The sequence below is a fragment of the Rhinoderma darwinii genome, unplaced genomic scaffold (genome assembly GCF_050947455.1).
Source record: "Rhinoderma darwinii isolate aRhiDar2 unplaced genomic scaffold, aRhiDar2.hap1 Scaffold_656, whole genome shotgun sequence".
In the NCBI taxonomy this organism is placed as follows: domain Eukaryota; kingdom Metazoa; phylum Chordata; class Amphibia; order Anura; family Rhinodermatidae; genus Rhinoderma; species Rhinoderma darwinii.
Genome location: NW_027464212.1, coordinates 69,153 through 87,539, shown reverse-complemented (window position 1 = coordinate 87,539; position 18,387 = coordinate 69,153). Strand labels below are relative to the sequence as shown.

At 47.1% G+C, this 18,387-nt stretch overlaps 10 non-coding genes and 2 pseudogenes across 10 annotated transcripts; all 12 read right to left on the bottom strand.

Annotated features, from left to right (window-relative positions):
• Nucleotides 1-1,017: 1,017 nt before the first annotated feature.
• On the bottom strand, nucleotides 1,018-1,208 carry LOC142727946 (U2 spliceosomal RNA). Its single transcript, XR_012877374.1, has one exon. It is a non-coding gene; the product is annotated as a U2 spliceosomal RNA (small nuclear RNA).
• A 1,306-nt stretch (nucleotides 1,209-2,514) lies between these two features.
• On the bottom strand, nucleotides 2,515-2,705 carry LOC142727945 (U2 spliceosomal RNA). The gene has a single exon (XR_012877373.1). It is a non-coding gene; the product is annotated as a U2 spliceosomal RNA (small nuclear RNA).
• Nucleotides 2,706-4,011: 1,306 nt separating this feature from the next.
• LOC142727890 (U2 spliceosomal RNA) lies at nucleotides 4,012-4,218 on the bottom strand (annotated as a pseudogene).
• A 1,350-nt stretch (nucleotides 4,219-5,568) lies between these two features.
• On the bottom strand, nucleotides 5,569-5,679 carry LOC142727896 (U2 spliceosomal RNA; annotated as a pseudogene).
• Nucleotides 5,680-6,985: 1,306 nt separating this feature from the next.
• Nucleotides 6,986-7,176, bottom strand: LOC142727944 (U2 spliceosomal RNA). Its single transcript, XR_012877372.1, has one exon. It is a non-coding gene; the product is annotated as a U2 spliceosomal RNA (small nuclear RNA).
• A 1,306-nt stretch (nucleotides 7,177-8,482) lies between these two features.
• LOC142727943 (U2 spliceosomal RNA) lies at nucleotides 8,483-8,673 on the bottom strand. Its single transcript, XR_012877371.1, has one exon. It is a non-coding gene; the product is annotated as a U2 spliceosomal RNA (small nuclear RNA).
• Nucleotides 8,674-9,979: 1,306 nt separating this feature from the next.
• LOC142727942 (U2 spliceosomal RNA) lies at nucleotides 9,980-10,170 on the bottom strand. Its single transcript, XR_012877370.1, has one exon. It is a non-coding gene; the product is annotated as a U2 spliceosomal RNA (small nuclear RNA).
• Nucleotides 10,171-11,476: 1,306 nt separating this feature from the next.
• Nucleotides 11,477-11,667, bottom strand: LOC142727941 (U2 spliceosomal RNA). Its single transcript, XR_012877369.1, has one exon. It is a non-coding gene; the product is annotated as a U2 spliceosomal RNA (small nuclear RNA).
• A 1,306-nt stretch (nucleotides 11,668-12,973) lies between these two features.
• LOC142727940 (U2 spliceosomal RNA) lies at nucleotides 12,974-13,164 on the bottom strand. The gene has a single exon (XR_012877368.1). It is a non-coding gene; the product is annotated as a U2 spliceosomal RNA (small nuclear RNA).
• Nucleotides 13,165-14,470: 1,306 nt separating this feature from the next.
• Nucleotides 14,471-14,661, bottom strand: LOC142727939 (U2 spliceosomal RNA). Its single transcript, XR_012877367.1, has one exon. It is a non-coding gene; the product is annotated as a U2 spliceosomal RNA (small nuclear RNA).
• A 1,306-nt stretch (nucleotides 14,662-15,967) lies between these two features.
• On the bottom strand, nucleotides 15,968-16,158 carry LOC142727938 (U2 spliceosomal RNA). The gene has a single exon (XR_012877366.1). It is a non-coding gene; the product is annotated as a U2 spliceosomal RNA (small nuclear RNA).
• Nucleotides 16,159-17,464: 1,306 nt separating this feature from the next.
• On the bottom strand, nucleotides 17,465-17,655 carry LOC142727937 (U2 spliceosomal RNA). The gene has a single exon (XR_012877365.1). It is a non-coding gene; the product is annotated as a U2 spliceosomal RNA (small nuclear RNA).
• Between the last annotated feature and the right edge of the window lie 732 nt (nucleotides 17,656-18,387).

Sequence of the window (18,387 nt, the reverse complement as noted above, 5' to 3'; positions counted from 1 at the left end):
AAGTGCATGCCCACAGCCACCCCTTGTTCCTTCACACCTTGTATCAGCTGTAATCCAGTCCAGTCCAGTCCAGTGCTGCCTGCTGAGCAGCACTGACCAACACTGCCTGGGCCCAGGCTTTTATCTATCTCTGAGGCAGGCCCCATTATGATGTCAGAAAGCTGGCTCTGGAATCCTGAGGGCTCCACTATGACACGTGCAAAGTTCCGTCTGAACTTTATATAAGACGGTGCGGCTCAGTCAGTCACTCAGTGTTGCCTGAGAGGGCAACACTGCAACAGCCGGCCGCCAGGCTGTCTTTTTTTTGCACATTTATTTGCCTCCAGGAGGCCACAAGAGGGAGACAAGGGACTGCAAAATGGAAAATAGGCATCCACCAACTTTACAGACAACTTCTCTTTGCTCCTACAACCTCCATCCTTGCACAGTTTGTTATTCTTCCAGGTAACATAGTAACAAATCCAAATTGCTGCTCTCTTTGTAGGCAAGCAAGGGTTTGTTGCAACTGCAATTCTTACTTCTTCTTGGAAATGTAGGGACGACAGTACATTCCATCACATCCATCTAGTGTACACAGGTAGGTCCATTGTGGCGGGCGGGCTGCTTTAATGGCTGTTTGCTGTTCCCCCTACTCCACTCCACTATTTGACTGTGGTGCTGCATCAATCAATCAGTGGCTGGCTCAGGTGCAGCTCTTTAACCTACCTAAAAGGGAGGGCGGAGAGAAGACAAGGAAGGTGAATGAGCTGTTCCAATGTGAAATGCCGGAAACACAGAAACACAGAAGACACACACACACACACACACACACACACACACACACACACAACAAGAGGTGGCAATGTATTAATTAATTGCATTTAATAAATGAGCTCATTATCACACATGACTGTACAAATGCATTGTCCAACAGGTGTTGAAATAATGGGATTAAAAGGGGAGATCCCATCAGAAAGACAAAAACAATAGCAAACACAAATAGCACTTTTGGAATCTGATTTTAGTCAACACATAAGGGAAGGGTGCACCGGTCCTGGAAATACTGCAATACCAGGTCAATGCGTGGAGTGGACAGAGCAAGCTCTATTTCCATCTCCCTGTTCTAAAAATCCATTTAATATATGGTCCCCAGATAGGGGACGTATCAGATATTAAACTGATAAGAACAGATACTACACTTGATCTTAGCCAAAAGGCCGAGAAGCGATAACCCGAGCGGCCCTTGCCTTGCCCGAGCCTGTCCCATACTGCTGTTCACCCCTTGCAGCGATTGATTCAGCCTACTCCTAGGCAATTCCATGGGGCCCTGCAGGCTCACACACATTTACAGCTACTAAGCGGGAGGGAGGTGAATAAAGGCCGGAGAGGAAGCTACACAGGATTTGCTTCTTTTGCTTGCACCACAATGCAGTGCTGAAAGAGGAGGAATCTACATAAAAACGCCTTCCTGGCAACGCCCAAATGCCCTCCTGCCATGCAGATAAACACTGGCAGCGGCAGCAAGTGCATGCCCACAGCCACCCCTTGTTCCTTCACACCTTGTATCAGCTGTAATCCAGTCCAGTCCAGTCCAGTGCTGCCTGCTGAGCAGCACTGACCAACACTGCCTGGGCCCAGGCTTTTATCTATCTCTGAGGCAGGCCCCATTATGATGTCAGAAAGCTGGCTCTGGAATCCTGAGGGCTCCACTATGACACGTGCAAAGTTCCGTCTGAACTTTATATAAGACGGTGCGGCTCAGTCAGTCACTCAGTGTTGCCTGAGAGGGCAACACTGCAACAGCCGGCCGCCAGGCTGTCTTTTTTTTGCACATTTATTTGCCTCCAGGAGGCCACAAGAGGGAGACAAGGGACTGCAAAATGGAAAATAGGCATCCACCAACTTTACAGACAACTTCTCTTTGCTCCTACAACCTCCATCCTTGCACAGTTTGTTATTCTTCCAGGTAACATAGTAACAAATCCAAATTGCTGCTCTCTTTGTAGGCAAGCAAGGGTTTGTTGCAACTGCAATTCTTACTTCTTCTTGGAAATGTAGGGACGACAGTACATTCCATCACATCCATCTAGTGTACACAGGTAGGTCCATTGTGGCGGGCGGGCTGCTTTAATGGCTGTTTGCTGTTCCCCCTACTCCACTCCACTATTTGACTGTGGTGCTGCATCAATCAATCAGTGGCTGGCTCAGGTGCAGCTCTTTAACCTACCTAAAAGGGAGGGCGGAGAGAAGACAAGGAAGGTGAATGAGCTGTTCCAATGTGAAATGCCGGAAACACAGAAACACAGAAGACACACACACACACACACACACACACACACACACACAACAAGAGGTGGCAATGTATTAATTAATTGCATTTAATAAATGAGCTCATTATCACACATGACTGTACAAATGCATTGTCCAACAGGTGTTGAAATAATGGGATTAAAAGGGGAGATCCCATCAGAAAGACAAAAACAATAGCAAACACAAATAGCACTTTTGGAATCTGATTTTAGTCAACACATAAGGGAAGGGTGCACCGGTCCTGGAAATACTGCAATACCAGGTCAATGCGTGGAGTGGACAGAGCAAGCTCTATTTCCATCTCCCTGTTCTAAAAATCCATTTAATATATGGTCCCCAGATAGGGGACGTATCAGATATTAAACTGATAAGAACAGATACTACACTTGATCTTAGCCAAAAGGCCGAGAAGCGATAACCCGAGCGGCCCTTGCCTTGCCCGAGCCTGTCCCATACTGCTGTTCACCCCTTGCAGCGATTGATTCAGCCTACTCCTAGGCAATTCCATGGGGCCCTGCAGGCTCACACACATTTACAGCTACTAAGCGGGAGGGAGGTGAATAAAGGCCGGAGAGGAAGCTACACAGGATTTGCTTCTTTTGCTTGCACCACAATGCAGTGCTGAAAGAGGAGGAATCTACATAAAAACGCCTTCCTGGCAACGCCCAAATGCCCTCCTGCCATGCAGATAAACACTGGCAGCGGCAGCAAGTGCATGCCCACAGCCACCCCTTGTTCCTTCACACCTTGTATCAGCTGTAATCCAGTCCAGTCCAGTCCAGTGCTGCCTGCTGAGCAGCACTGACCAACACTGCCTGGGCCCAGGCTTTTATCTATCTCTGAGGCAGGCCCCATTATGATGTCAGAAAGCTGGCTCTGGAATCCTGAGGGCTCCACTATGACACGTGCAAAGTTCCGTCTGAACTTTATATAAGACGGTGCGGCTCAGTCAGTCACTCAGTGTTGCCTGAGAGGGCAACACTGCAACAGCCGGCCGCCAGGCTGTCTTTTTTTTGCACATTTATTTGCCTCCAGGAGGCCACAAGAGGGAGACAAGGGACTGCAAAATGGAAAATAGGCATCCACCAACTTTACAGACAACTTCTCTTTGCTCCTACAACCTCCATCCTTGCACAGTTTGTTATTCTTCCAGGTAACATAGTAACAAATCCAAATTGCTGCTCTCTTTGTAGGCAAGCAAGGGTTTGTTGCAACTGCAATTCTTACTTCTTCTTGGAAATGTAGGGACGACAGTACATTCCATCACATCCATCTAGTGTACACAGGTAGGTCCATTGTGGCGGGCGGGCTGCTTTAATGGCTGTTTGCTGTTCCCCCTACTCCACTCCACTATTTGACTGTGGTGCTGCATCAATCAATCAGTGGCTGGCTCAGGTGCAGCTCTTTAACCTACCTAAAAGGGAGGGCGGAGAGAAGACAAGGAAGGTGAATGAGCTGTTCCAATGTGAAATGCCGGAAACACAGAAACACAGAAGACACACACACACACACACACACACACACACACACACAACAAGAGGTGGCAATGTATTAATTAATTGCATTTAATAAATGAGCTCATTATCACACATGACTGTACAAATGCATTGTCCAACAGGTGTTGAAATAATGGGATTAAAAGGGGAGATCCCATCAGAAAGACAAAAACAATAGCAAACACAAATAGCACTTTTGGAATCTGATTTTAGTCAACACATAAGGGAAGGGTGCACCGGTCCTGGAAATACTGCAATACCAGGTCAATGCGTGGAGTGGACAGAGCAAGCTCTATTTCCATCTCCCTGTTCTAAAAATCCATTTAATATATGGTCCCCAGATAGGGGACGTATCAGATATTAAACTGATAAGAACAGATTTTTTTTTTTTTTTTTTTTTTTTAATTCATTCAGATCACGTCTTAAAAATCATAAAATTCAAAATAAAAAAGACTTAGATCATCACAATGAAAACTGAAAACGTACAATTAATTTTTGTTTTCCTCTTTCCTTTTTTTTCCTTAAGAAATCAAAAAAACATTCCTTTTTTAACAGCAATAGTTCCTAACATATCCACTAGATGTTCCTGCAAATCATTACCATCCCACTCACAGTTTACAATGCACGTTAACCATGTTGGCACACCATACCTTTCAAGAAACCCTGGTAAATTTTCTCTTACACAGAGCCGCACCCTCCTCCGCATTTTTTCAAAATTAATTTTACTACGTAACTGCTCTACTTCTTCCAATAACCTGTCTCTTTCTGCTCTTTCCTCTTCTGAAATGACACTTTTTTTCTTTCTCTCTGCTTTTTTCCTTTTTTTCTCATCACTTTGCCCACTTCCTTCCAATTTATGAAGCTTGCCTTCTTCCAAACTAACTTCCGCTTCCTTTCTTTTGACTATCTTCTTATTTTCCTCTTGTACCTCACGTTTGCTTTTCTTTGGGCACGATTTGAATATGTGCCCCTCCTCTCCACACATATTACATACTTTCCCTTTCTGACATTCATTATACTTATGTCCCTCTTGCAGACATTTTGTACACATTACTTTCTCACAGGCTTCTCTCTCATGACCATACTCTTTACAATTCAAACAAAACATATCCATTCCAAGAAAAAATAAATTTCCACACGCACTTCCAATCTTGAACCGCGCTGGAGGAAACAATAGGTTTCTAGATTCACCAATTCTCACAAATTTACAAAGAAATTTCCACTTCCCAGTCCAAAATCCAAAAGGGTTAAACACTTTCCCCTTTCCCACCACCTCCTCACAAAACTTATTGAGAAATAACTTAATGTCCTCTTCATCCACGTAAGGCGAAAACATTTTTACAACCACCAACTTTTTGTTTGGCACAAAATGTGGTGTTACCTTCACACCCACAAGTCTTGGGTCCCTTTTACCTTCCTTCAAGCGTTCTAAAAAGACAGCATAAATTTCTTCTGTGGCGAAGGTAACGTCAAAGCACCCTCTCCTCGGATAGTCCATCACCGCCAAAATGCATGATCTCTCCAGCTGAAAGAAATCCAACAAAAGAACCTTTGTGATGAACTCCAGATCCTTCCTTTGTCGCTCAGATTCCTCCACGAAAAACCGGACAGCATTCCTGGTACGCATATATTCGGGAATTTCCTCCATCCTGCTCCAAACGAATTCCAGCAATCTCCAAAGAATACCTTCAGTACCGAAGTACCAGGCAGGTGATCGCTCCCCGTTGCCCTGGACTAATCCTCCTCCCCAATAGCAGCAGAGGGGTGAAGTCTCTCCTAAGAGAAACGATCCCCCCAGGCCAAGGAAAAGGGTACCAGGGCACCTCCTGACCAAGAAACAAGGCAATACCCTAAAGTACTACACTTGATCTTAGCCAAAAGGCCGAGAAGCGATAACCCGAGCGGCCCTTGCCTTGCCCGAGCCTGTCCCATACTGCTGTTCACCCCTTGCAGCGATTGATTCAGCCTACTCCTAGGCAATTCCATGGGGCCCTGCAGGCTCACACACATTTACAGCTACTAAGCGGGAGGGAGGTGAATAAAGGCCGGAGAGGAAGCTACACAGGATTTGCTTCTTTTGCTTGCACCACAATGCAGTGCTGAAAGAGGAGGAATCTACATAAAAACGCCTTCCTGGCAACGCCCAAATGCCCTCCTGCCATGCAGATAAACACTGGCAGCGGCAGCAAGTGCATGCCCACAGCCACCCCTTGTTCCTTCACACCTTGTATCAGCTGTAATCCAGTCCAGTCCAGTCCAGTGCTGCCTGCTGAGCAGCACTGACCAACACTGCCTGGGCCCAGGCTTTTATCTATCTCTGAGGCAGGCCCCATTATGATGTCAGAAAGCTGGCTCTGGAATCCTGAGGGCTCCACTATGACACGTGCAAAGTTCCGTCTGAACTTTATATAAGACGGTGCGGCTCAGTCAGTCACTCAGTGTTGCCTGAGAGGGCAACACTGCAACAGCCGGCCGCCAGGCTGTCTTTTTTTTGCACATTTATTTGCCTCCAGGAGGCCACAAGAGGGAGACAAGGGACTGCAAAATGGAAAATAGGCATCCACCAACTTTACAGACAACTTCTCTTTGCTCCTACAACCTCCATCCTTGCACAGTTTGTTATTCTTCCAGGTAACATAGTAACAAATCCAAATTGCTGCTCTCTTTGTAGGCAAGCAAGGGTTTGTTGCAACTGCAATTCTTACTTCTTCTTGGAAATGTAGGGACGACAGTACATTCCATCACATCCATCTAGTGTACACAGGTAGGTCCATTGTGGCGGGCGGGCTGCTTTAATGGCTGTTTGCTGTTCCCCCTACTCCACTCCACTATTTGACTGTGGTGCTGCATCAATCAATCAGTGGCTGGCTCAGGTGCAGCTCTTTAACCTACCTAAAAGGGAGGGCGGAGAGAAGACAAGGAAGGTGAATGAGCTGTTCCAATGTGAAATGCCGGAAACACAGAAACACAGAAGACACACACACACACACACACACACACACACACACACAACAAGAGGTGGCAATGTATTAATTAATTGCATTTAATAAATGAGCTCATTATCACACATGACTGTACAAATGCATTGTCCAACAGGTGTTGAAATAATGGGATTAAAAGGGGAGATCCCATCAGAAAGACAAAAACAATAGCAAACACAAATAGCACTTTTGGAATCTGATTTTAGTCAACACATAAGGGAAGGGTGCACCGGTCCTGGAAATACTGCAATACCAGGTCAATGCGTGGAGTGGACAGAGCAAGCTCTATTTCCATCTCCCTGTTCTAAAAATCCATTTAATATATGGTCCCCAGATAGGGGACGTATCAGATATTAAACTGATAAGAACAGATACTACACTTGATCTTAGCCAAAAGGCCGAGAAGCGATAACCCGAGCGGCCCTTGCCTTGCCCGAGCCTGTCCCATACTGCTGTTCACCCCTTGCAGCGATTGATTCAGCCTACTCCTAGGCAATTCCATGGGGCCCTGCAGGCTCACACACATTTACAGCTACTAAGCGGGAGGGAGGTGAATAAAGGCCGGAGAGGAAGCTACACAGGATTTGCTTCTTTTGCTTGCACCACAATGCAGTGCTGAAAGAGGAGGAATCTACATAAAAACGCCTTCCTGGCAACGCCCAAATGCCCTCCTGCCATGCAGATAAACACTGGCAGCGGCAGCAAGTGCATGCCCACAGCCACCCCTTGTTCCTTCACACCTTGTATCAGCTGTAATCCAGTCCAGTCCAGTCCAGTGCTGCCTGCTGAGCAGCACTGACCAACACTGCCTGGGCCCAGGCTTTTATCTATCTCTGAGGCAGGCCCCATTATGATGTCAGAAAGCTGGCTCTGGAATCCTGAGGGCTCCACTATGACACGTGCAAAGTTCCGTCTGAACTTTATATAAGACGGTGCGGCTCAGTCAGTCACTCAGTGTTGCCTGAGAGGGCAACACTGCAACAGCCGGCCGCCAGGCTGTCTTTTTTTTGCACATTTATTTGCCTCCAGGAGGCCACAAGAGGGAGACAAGGGACTGCAAAATGGAAAATAGGCATCCACCAACTTTACAGACAACTTCTCTTTGCTCCTACAACCTCCATCCTTGCACAGTTTGTTATTCTTCCAGGTAACATAGTAACAAATCCAAATTGCTGCTCTCTTTGTAGGCAAGCAAGGGTTTGTTGCAACTGCAATTCTTACTTCTTCTTGGAAATGTAGGGACGACAGTACATTCCATCACATCCATCTAGTGTACACAGGTAGGTCCATTGTGGCGGGCGGGCTGCTTTAATGGCTGTTTGCTGTTCCCCCTACTCCACTCCACTATTTGACTGTGGTGCTGCATCAATCAATCAGTGGCTGGCTCAGGTGCAGCTCTTTAACCTACCTAAAAGGGAGGGCGGAGAGAAGACAAGGAAGGTGAATGAGCTGTTCCAATGTGAAATGCCGGAAACACAGAAACACAGAAGACACACACACACACACACACACACACACACACACACAACAAGAGGTGGCAATGTATTAATTAATTGCATTTAATAAATGAGCTCATTATCACACATGACTGTACAAATGCATTGTCCAACAGGTGTTGAAATAATGGGATTAAAAGGGGAGATCCCATCAGAAAGACAAAAACAATAGCAAACACAAATAGCACTTTTGGAATCTGATTTTAGTCAACACATAAGGGAAGGGTGCACCGGTCCTGGAAATACTGCAATACCAGGTCAATGCGTGGAGTGGACAGAGCAAGCTCTATTTCCATCTCCCTGTTCTAAAAATCCATTTAATATATGGTCCCCAGATAGGGGACGTATCAGATATTAAACTGATAAGAACAGATACTACACTTGATCTTAGCCAAAAGGCCGAGAAGCGATAACCCGAGCGGCCCTTGCCTTGCCCGAGCCTGTCCCATACTGCTGTTCACCCCTTGCAGCGATTGATTCAGCCTACTCCTAGGCAATTCCATGGGGCCCTGCAGGCTCACACACATTTACAGCTACTAAGCGGGAGGGAGGTGAATAAAGGCCGGAGAGGAAGCTACACAGGATTTGCTTCTTTTGCTTGCACCACAATGCAGTGCTGAAAGAGGAGGAATCTACATAAAAACGCCTTCCTGGCAACGCCCAAATGCCCTCCTGCCATGCAGATAAACACTGGCAGCGGCAGCAAGTGCATGCCCACAGCCACCCCTTGTTCCTTCACACCTTGTATCAGCTGTAATCCAGTCCAGTCCAGTCCAGTGCTGCCTGCTGAGCAGCACTGACCAACACTGCCTGGGCCCAGGCTTTTATCTATCTCTGAGGCAGGCCCCATTATGATGTCAGAAAGCTGGCTCTGGAATCCTGAGGGCTCCACTATGACACGTGCAAAGTTCCGTCTGAACTTTATATAAGACGGTGCGGCTCAGTCAGTCACTCAGTGTTGCCTGAGAGGGCAACACTGCAACAGCCGGCCGCCAGGCTGTCTTTTTTTTGCACATTTATTTGCCTCCAGGAGGCCACAAGAGGGAGACAAGGGACTGCAAAATGGAAAATAGGCATCCACCAACTTTACAGACAACTTCTCTTTGCTCCTACAACCTCCATCCTTGCACAGTTTGTTATTCTTCCAGGTAACATAGTAACAAATCCAAATTGCTGCTCTCTTTGTAGGCAAGCAAGGGTTTGTTGCAACTGCAATTCTTACTTCTTCTTGGAAATGTAGGGACGACAGTACATTCCATCACATCCATCTAGTGTACACAGGTAGGTCCATTGTGGCGGGCGGGCTGCTTTAATGGCTGTTTGCTGTTCCCCCTACTCCACTCCACTATTTGACTGTGGTGCTGCATCAATCAATCAGTGGCTGGCTCAGGTGCAGCTCTTTAACCTACCTAAAAGGGAGGGCGGAGAGAAGACAAGGAAGGTGAATGAGCTGTTCCAATGTGAAATGCCGGAAACACAGAAACACAGAAGACACACACACACACACACACACACACACACACACACAACAAGAGGTGGCAATGTATTAATTAATTGCATTTAATAAATGAGCTCATTATCACACATGACTGTACAAATGCATTGTCCAACAGGTGTTGAAATAATGGGATTAAAAGGGGAGATCCCATCAGAAAGACAAAAACAATAGCAAACACAAATAGCACTTTTGGAATCTGATTTTAGTCAACACATAAGGGAAGGGTGCACCGGTCCTGGAAATACTGCAATACCAGGTCAATGCGTGGAGTGGACAGAGCAAGCTCTATTTCCATCTCCCTGTTCTAAAAATCCATTTAATATATGGTCCCCAGATAGGGGACGTATCAGATATTAAACTGATAAGAACAGATACTACACTTGATCTTAGCCAAAAGGCCGAGAAGCGATAACCCGAGCGGCCCTTGCCTTGCCCGAGCCTGTCCCATACTGCTGTTCACCCCTTGCAGCGATTGATTCAGCCTACTCCTAGGCAATTCCATGGGGCCCTGCAGGCTCACACACATTTACAGCTACTAAGCGGGAGGGAGGTGAATAAAGGCCGGAGAGGAAGCTACACAGGATTTGCTTCTTTTGCTTGCACCACAATGCAGTGCTGAAAGAGGAGGAATCTACATAAAAACGCCTTCCTGGCAACGCCCAAATGCCCTCCTGCCATGCAGATAAACACTGGCAGCGGCAGCAAGTGCATGCCCACAGCCACCCCTTGTTCCTTCACACCTTGTATCAGCTGTAATCCAGTCCAGTCCAGTCCAGTGCTGCCTGCTGAGCAGCACTGACCAACACTGCCTGGGCCCAGGCTTTTATCTATCTCTGAGGCAGGCCCCATTATGATGTCAGAAAGCTGGCTCTGGAATCCTGAGGGCTCCACTATGACACGTGCAAAGTTCCGTCTGAACTTTATATAAGACGGTGCGGCTCAGTCAGTCACTCAGTGTTGCCTGAGAGGGCAACACTGCAACAGCCGGCCGCCAGGCTGTCTTTTTTTTGCACATTTATTTGCCTCCAGGAGGCCACAAGAGGGAGACAAGGGACTGCAAAATGGAAAATAGGCATCCACCAACTTTACAGACAACTTCTCTTTGCTCCTACAACCTCCATCCTTGCACAGTTTGTTATTCTTCCAGGTAACATAGTAACAAATCCAAATTGCTGCTCTCTTTGTAGGCAAGCAAGGGTTTGTTGCAACTGCAATTCTTACTTCTTCTTGGAAATGTAGGGACGACAGTACATTCCATCACATCCATCTAGTGTACACAGGTAGGTCCATTGTGGCGGGCGGGCTGCTTTAATGGCTGTTTGCTGTTCCCCCTACTCCACTCCACTATTTGACTGTGGTGCTGCATCAATCAATCAGTGGCTGGCTCAGGTGCAGCTCTTTAACCTACCTAAAAGGGAGGGCGGAGAGAAGACAAGGAAGGTGAATGAGCTGTTCCAATGTGAAATGCCGGAAACACAGAAACACAGAAGACACACACACACACACACACACACACACACACACACAACAAGAGGTGGCAATGTATTAATTAATTGCATTTAATAAATGAGCTCATTATCACACATGACTGTACAAATGCATTGTCCAACAGGTGTTGAAATAATGGGATTAAAAGGGGAGATCCCATCAGAAAGACAAAAACAATAGCAAACACAAATAGCACTTTTGGAATCTGATTTTAGTCAACACATAAGGGAAGGGTGCACCGGTCCTGGAAATACTGCAATACCAGGTCAATGCGTGGAGTGGACAGAGCAAGCTCTATTTCCATCTCCCTGTTCTAAAAATCCATTTAATATATGGTCCCCAGATAGGGGACGTATCAGATATTAAACTGATAAGAACAGATACTACACTTGATCTTAGCCAAAAGGCCGAGAAGCGATAACCCGAGCGGCCCTTGCCTTGCCCGAGCCTGTCCCATACTGCTGTTCACCCCTTGCAGCGATTGATTCAGCCTACTCCTAGGCAATTCCATGGGGCCCTGCAGGCTCACACACATTTACAGCTACTAAGCGGGAGGGAGGTGAATAAAGGCCGGAGAGGAAGCTACACAGGATTTGCTTCTTTTGCTTGCACCACAATGCAGTGCTGAAAGAGGAGGAATCTACATAAAAACGCCTTCCTGGCAACGCCCAAATGCCCTCCTGCCATGCAGATAAACACTGGCAGCGGCAGCAAGTGCATGCCCACAGCCACCCCTTGTTCCTTCACACCTTGTATCAGCTGTAATCCAGTCCAGTCCAGTCCAGTGCTGCCTGCTGAGCAGCACTGACCAACACTGCCTGGGCCCAGGCTTTTATCTATCTCTGAGGCAGGCCCCATTATGATGTCAGAAAGCTGGCTCTGGAATCCTGAGGGCTCCACTATGACACGTGCAAAGTTCCGTCTGAACTTTATATAAGACGGTGCGGCTCAGTCAGTCACTCAGTGTTGCCTGAGAGGGCAACACTGCAACAGCCGGCCGCCAGGCTGTCTTTTTTTTGCACATTTATTTGCCTCCAGGAGGCCACAAGAGGGAGACAAGGGACTGCAAAATGGAAAATAGGCATCCACCAACTTTACAGACAACTTCTCTTTGCTCCTACAACCTCCATCCTTGCACAGTTTGTTATTCTTCCAGGTAACATAGTAACAAATCCAAATTGCTGCTCTCTTTGTAGGCAAGCAAGGGTTTGTTGCAACTGCAATTCTTACTTCTTCTTGGAAATGTAGGGACGACAGTACATTCCATCACATCCATCTAGTGTACACAGGTAGGTCCATTGTGGCGGGCGGGCTGCTTTAATGGCTGTTTGCTGTTCCCCCTACTCCACTCCACTATTTGACTGTGGTGCTGCATCAATCAATCAGTGGCTGGCTCAGGTGCAGCTCTTTAACCTACCTAAAAGGGAGGGCGGAGAGAAGACAAGGAAGGTGAATGAGCTGTTCCAATGTGAAATGCCGGAAACACAGAAACACAGAAGACACACACACACACACACACACACACACACACACACAACAAGAGGTGGCAATGTATTAATTAATTGCATTTAATAAATGAGCTCATTATCACACATGACTGTACAAATGCATTGTCCAACAGGTGTTGAAATAATGGGATTAAAAGGGGAGATCCCATCAGAAAGACAAAAACAATAGCAAACACAAATAGCACTTTTGGAATCTGATTTTAGTCAACACATAAGGGAAGGGTGCACCGGTCCTGGAAATACTGCAATACCAGGTCAATGCGTGGAGTGGACAGAGCAAGCTCTATTTCCATCTCCCTGTTCTAAAAATCCATTTAATATATGGTCCCCAGATAGGGGACGTATCAGATATTAAACTGATAAGAACAGATACTACACTTGATCTTAGCCAAAAGGCCGAGAAGCGATAACCCGAGCGGCCCTTGCCTTGCCCGAGCCTGTCCCATACTGCTGTTCACCCCTTGCAGCGATTGATTCAGCCTACTCCTAGGCAATTCCATGGGGCCCTGCAGGCTCACACACATTTACAGCTACTAAGCGGGAGGGAGGTGAATAAAGGCCGGAGAGGAAGCTACACAGGATTTGCTTCTTTTGCTTGCACCACAATGCAGTGCTGAAAGAGGAGGAATCTACATAAAAACGCCTTCCTGGCAACGCCCAAATGCCCTCCTGCCATGCAGATAAACACTGGCAGCGGCAGCAAGTGCATGCCCACAGCCACCCCTTGTTCCTTCACACCTTGTATCAGCTGTAATCCAGTCCAGTCCAGTCCAGTGCTGCCTGCTGAGCAGCACTGACCAACACTGCCTGGGCCCAGGCTTTTATCTATCTCTGAGGCAGGCCCCATTATGATGTCAGAAAGCTGGCTCTGGAATCCTGAGGGCTCCACTATGACACGTGCAAAGTTCCGTCTGAACTTTATATAAGACGGTGCGGCTCAGTCAGTCACTCAGTGTTGCCTGAGAGGGCAACACTGCAACAGCCGGCCGCCAGGCTGTCTTTTTTTTGCACATTTATTTGCCTCCAGGAGGCCACAAGAGGGAGACAAGGGACTGCAAAATGGAAAATAGGCATCCACCAACTTTACAGACAACTTCTCTTTGCTCCTACAACCTCCATCCTTGCACAGTTTGTTATTCTTCCAGGTAACATAGTAACAAATCCAAATTGCTGCTCTCTTTGTAGGCAAGCAAGGGTTTGTTGCAACTGCAATTCTTACTTCTTCTTGGAAATGTAGGGACGACAGTACATTCCATCACATCCATCTAGTGTACACAGGTAGGTCCATTGTGGCGGGCGGGCTGCTTTAATGGCTGTTTGCTGTTCCCCCTACTCCACTCCACTATTTGACTGTGGTGCTGCATCAATCAATCAGTGGCTGGCTCAGGTGCAGCTCTTTAACCTACCTAAAAGGGAGGGCGGAGAGAAGACAAGGAAGGTGAATGAGCTGTTCCAATGTGAAATGCCGGAAACACAGAAACACAGAAGACACACACACACACACACACACACACACACACACACAACAAGAGGTGGCAATGTATTAATTAATTGCATTTAATAAATGAGCTCATTATCACACATGACTGTACAAATGCATTGTCCAACAGGTGTTGAAATAATGGGATTAAAAGGGGAGATCCCATCAGAAAGACAAAAACAATAGCAAACACAAATAGCACTTTTGGAATCTGATTTTAGTCAACACATAAGGGAAGGGTGCACCGGTCCTGGAAATACTGCAATACCAGGTCAATGCGTGGAGTGGACAGAGCAAGCTCTATTTCCATCTCCCTGTTCTAAAAATCCATTTAATATATGGTCCCCAGATAGGGGACGTATCAGATATTAAACTGATAAGAACAGATACTACACTTGATCTTAGCCAAAAGGCCGAGAAGCGATAACCCGAGCGGCCCTTGCCTTGCCCGAGCCTGTCCCATACTGCTGTTCACCCCTTGCAGCGATTGATTCAGCCTACTCCTAGGCAATTCCATGGGGCCCTGCAGGCTCACACACATTTACAGCTACTAAGCGGGAGGGAGGTGAATAAAGGCCGGAGAGGAAGCTACACAGGATTTGCTTCTTTTGCTTGCACCACAATGCAGTGCTGAAAGAGGAGGAATCTACATAAAAACGCCTTCCTGGCAACGCCCAAATGCCCTCCTGCCATGCAGATAAACACTGGCAGCGGCAGCAAGTGCATGCCCACAGCCACCCCTTGTTCCTTCACACCTTGTATCAGCTGTAATCCAGTCCAGTCCAGTCCAGTGCTGCCTGCTGAGCAGCACTGACCAACACTGCCTGGGCCCAGGCTTTTATCTATCTCTGAGGCAGGCCCCATTATGATGTCAGAAAGCTGGCTCTGGAATCCTGAGGGCTCCACTATGACACGTGCAAAGTTCCGTCTGAACTTTATATAAGACGGTGCGGCTCAGTCAGTCACTCAGTGTTGCCTGAGAGGGCAACACTGCAACAGCCGGCCGCCAGGCTGTCTTTTTTTTGCACATTTATTTGCCTCCAGGAGGCCACAAGAGGGAGACAAGGGACTGCAAAATGGAAAATAGGCATCCACCAACTTTACAGACAACTTCTCTTTGCTCCTACAACCTCCATCCTTGCACAGTTTGTTATTCTTCCAGGTAACATAGTAACAAATCCAAATTGCTGCTCTCTTTGTAGGCAAGCAAGGGTTTGTTGCAACTGCAATTCTTACTTCTTCTTGGAAATGTAGGGACGACAGTACATTCCATCACATCCATCTAGTGTACACAGGTAGGTCCATTGTGGCGGGCGGGCTGCTTTAATGGCTGTTTGCTGTTCCCCCTACTCCACTCCACTATTTGACTGTGGTGCTGCATCAATCAATCAGTGGCTGGCTCAGGTGCAGCTCTTTAACCTACCTAAAAGGGAGGGCGGAGAGAAGACAAGGAAGGTGAATGAGCTGTTCCAATGTGAAATGCCGGAAACACAGAAACACAGAAGACACACACACACACACACACACACACACACACACACAACAAGAGGTGGCAATGTATTAATTAATTGCATTTAATAAATGAGCTCATTATCACACATGACTGTACAAATGCATTGTCCAACAGGTGTTGAAATAATGGGATTAAAAGGGGAGATCCCATCAGAAAGACAAAAACAATAGCAAACACAAATAGCACTTTTGGAATCTGATTTTAGTCAACACATAAGGGAAGGGTGCACCGGTCCTGGAAATACTGCAATACCAGGTCAATGCGTGGAGTGGACAGAGCAAGCTCTATTTCCATCTCCCTGTTCTAAAAATCCATTTAATATATGGTCCCCAGATAGGGGACGTATCAGATATTAAACTGATAAGAACAGATACTACACTTGATCTTAGCCAAAAGGCCGAGAAGCGATAACCCGAGCGGCCCTTGCCTTGCCCGAGCCTGTCCCATACTGCTGTTCACCCCTTGCAGCGATTGATTCAGCCTACTCCTAGGCAATTCCATGGGGCCCTGCAGGCTCACACACATTTACAGCTACTAAGCGGGAGGGAGGTGAATAAAGGCCGGAGAGGAAGCTACACAGGATTTGCTTCTTTTGCTTGCACCACAATGCAGTGCTGAAAGAGGAGGAATCTACATAAAAACGCCTTCCTGGCAACGCCCAAATGCCCTCCTGCCATGCAGATAAACACTGGCAGCGGCAGCAAGTGCATGCCCACAGCCACCCCTTGTTCCTTCACACCTTGTATCAGCTGTAATCCAGTCCAGTCCAGTCCAGTGCTGCCTGCTGAGCAGCACTGACCAACACTGCCTGGGCCCAGGCTTTTATCTATCTCTGAGGCAGGCCCCATTATGATGTCAGAAAGCTGGCTCTGGAATCCTGAGGGCTCCACTATGACACGTGCAAAGTTCCGTCTGAACTTTATATAAGACGGTGCGGCTCAGTCAGTCACTCAGTGTTGCCTGAGAGGGCAACACTGCAACAGCCGGCCGCCAGGCTGTCTTTTTTTTGCACATTTATTTGCCTCCAGGAGGCCACAAGAGGGAGACAAGGGACTGCAAAATGGAAAATAGGCATCCACCAACTTTACAGACAACTTCTCTTTGCTCCTACAACCTCCATCCTTGCACAGTTTGTTATTCTTCCAGGTAACATAGTAACAAATCCAAATTGCTGCTCTCTTTGTAGGCAAGCAAGGGTTTGTTGCAACTGCAATTCTTACTTCTTCTTGGAAATGTAGGGACGACAGTACATTCCATCACATCCATCTAGTGTACACAGGTAGGTCCATTGTGGCGGGCGGGCTGCTTTAATGGCTGTTTGCTGTTCCCCCTACTCCACTCCACTATTTGACTGTGGTGCTGCATCAATCAATCAGTGGCTGGCTCAGGTGCAGCTCTTTAACCTACCTAAAAGGGAGGGCGGAGAGAAGACAAGGAAGGTGAATGAGCTGTTCCAATGTGAAATGCCGGAAACACAGAAACACAGAAGACACACACACACACACACACACACACACACACACACAACAAGAGGTGGCAATGTATTAATTAATTGCATTTAATAAATGAGCTCATTATCACACATGACTGTACAAATGCATTGTCCAACAGGTGTTGAAATAATGGGATTAAAAGGGGAGATCCCATCAGAAAGACAAAAACAATAGCAAACACAAATAGCACTTTTGGAATCTGATTTTAGTCAACACATAAGGGAAGGGTGCACCGGTCCTGGAAATACTGCAATACCAGGTCAATGCGTGGAGTGGACAGAGCAAGCTCTATTTCCATCTCCCTGTTCTAAAAATCCATTTAATATATGGTCCCCAGATAGGGGACGTATCAGATATTAAACTGATAAGAACAGATACTACACTTGATCTTAGCCAAAAGGCCGAGAAGCGATAACCCGAGCGGCCCTTGCCTTGCCCGAGCCTGTCCCATACTGCTGTTCACCCCTTGCAGCGATTGATTCAGCCTACTCCTAGGCAATTCCATGGGGCCCTGCAGGCTCACACACATTTACAGCTACTAAGCGGGAGGGAGGTGAATAAAGGCCGGAGAGGAAGCTACACAGGATTTGCTTCTTTTGCTTGCACCACAATGCAGTGCTGAAAGAGGAGGAATCTACATAAAAACGCCTTCCTGGCAACGCCCAAATGCCCTCCTGCCATGCAGATAAACACTGGCAGCGGCAGCAAGTGCATGCCCACAGCCACCCCTTGTTCCTTCACACCTTGTATCAGCTGTAATCCAGTCCAGTCCAGTCCAGTGCTGCCTGCTGAGCAGCACTGACCAACACTGCCTGGGCCCAGGCTTTTATCTATCTCTGAGGCAGGCCCCATTATGATGTCAGAAAGCTGGCTCTGGAATCCTGAGGGCTCCACTATGACACGTGCAAAGTTCCGTCTGAACTTTATATAAGACGGTGCGGCTCAGTCAGTCACTCAGTGTTGCCTGAGAGGGCAACACTGCAACAGCCGGCCGCCAGGCTGTCTTTTTTTTGCACATTTATTTGCCTCCAGGAGGCCACAAGAGGGAGACAAGGGACTGCAAAATGGAAAATAGGCATCCACCAACTTTACAGACAACTTCTCTTTGCTCCTACAACCTCCATCCTTGCACAGTTTGTTATTCT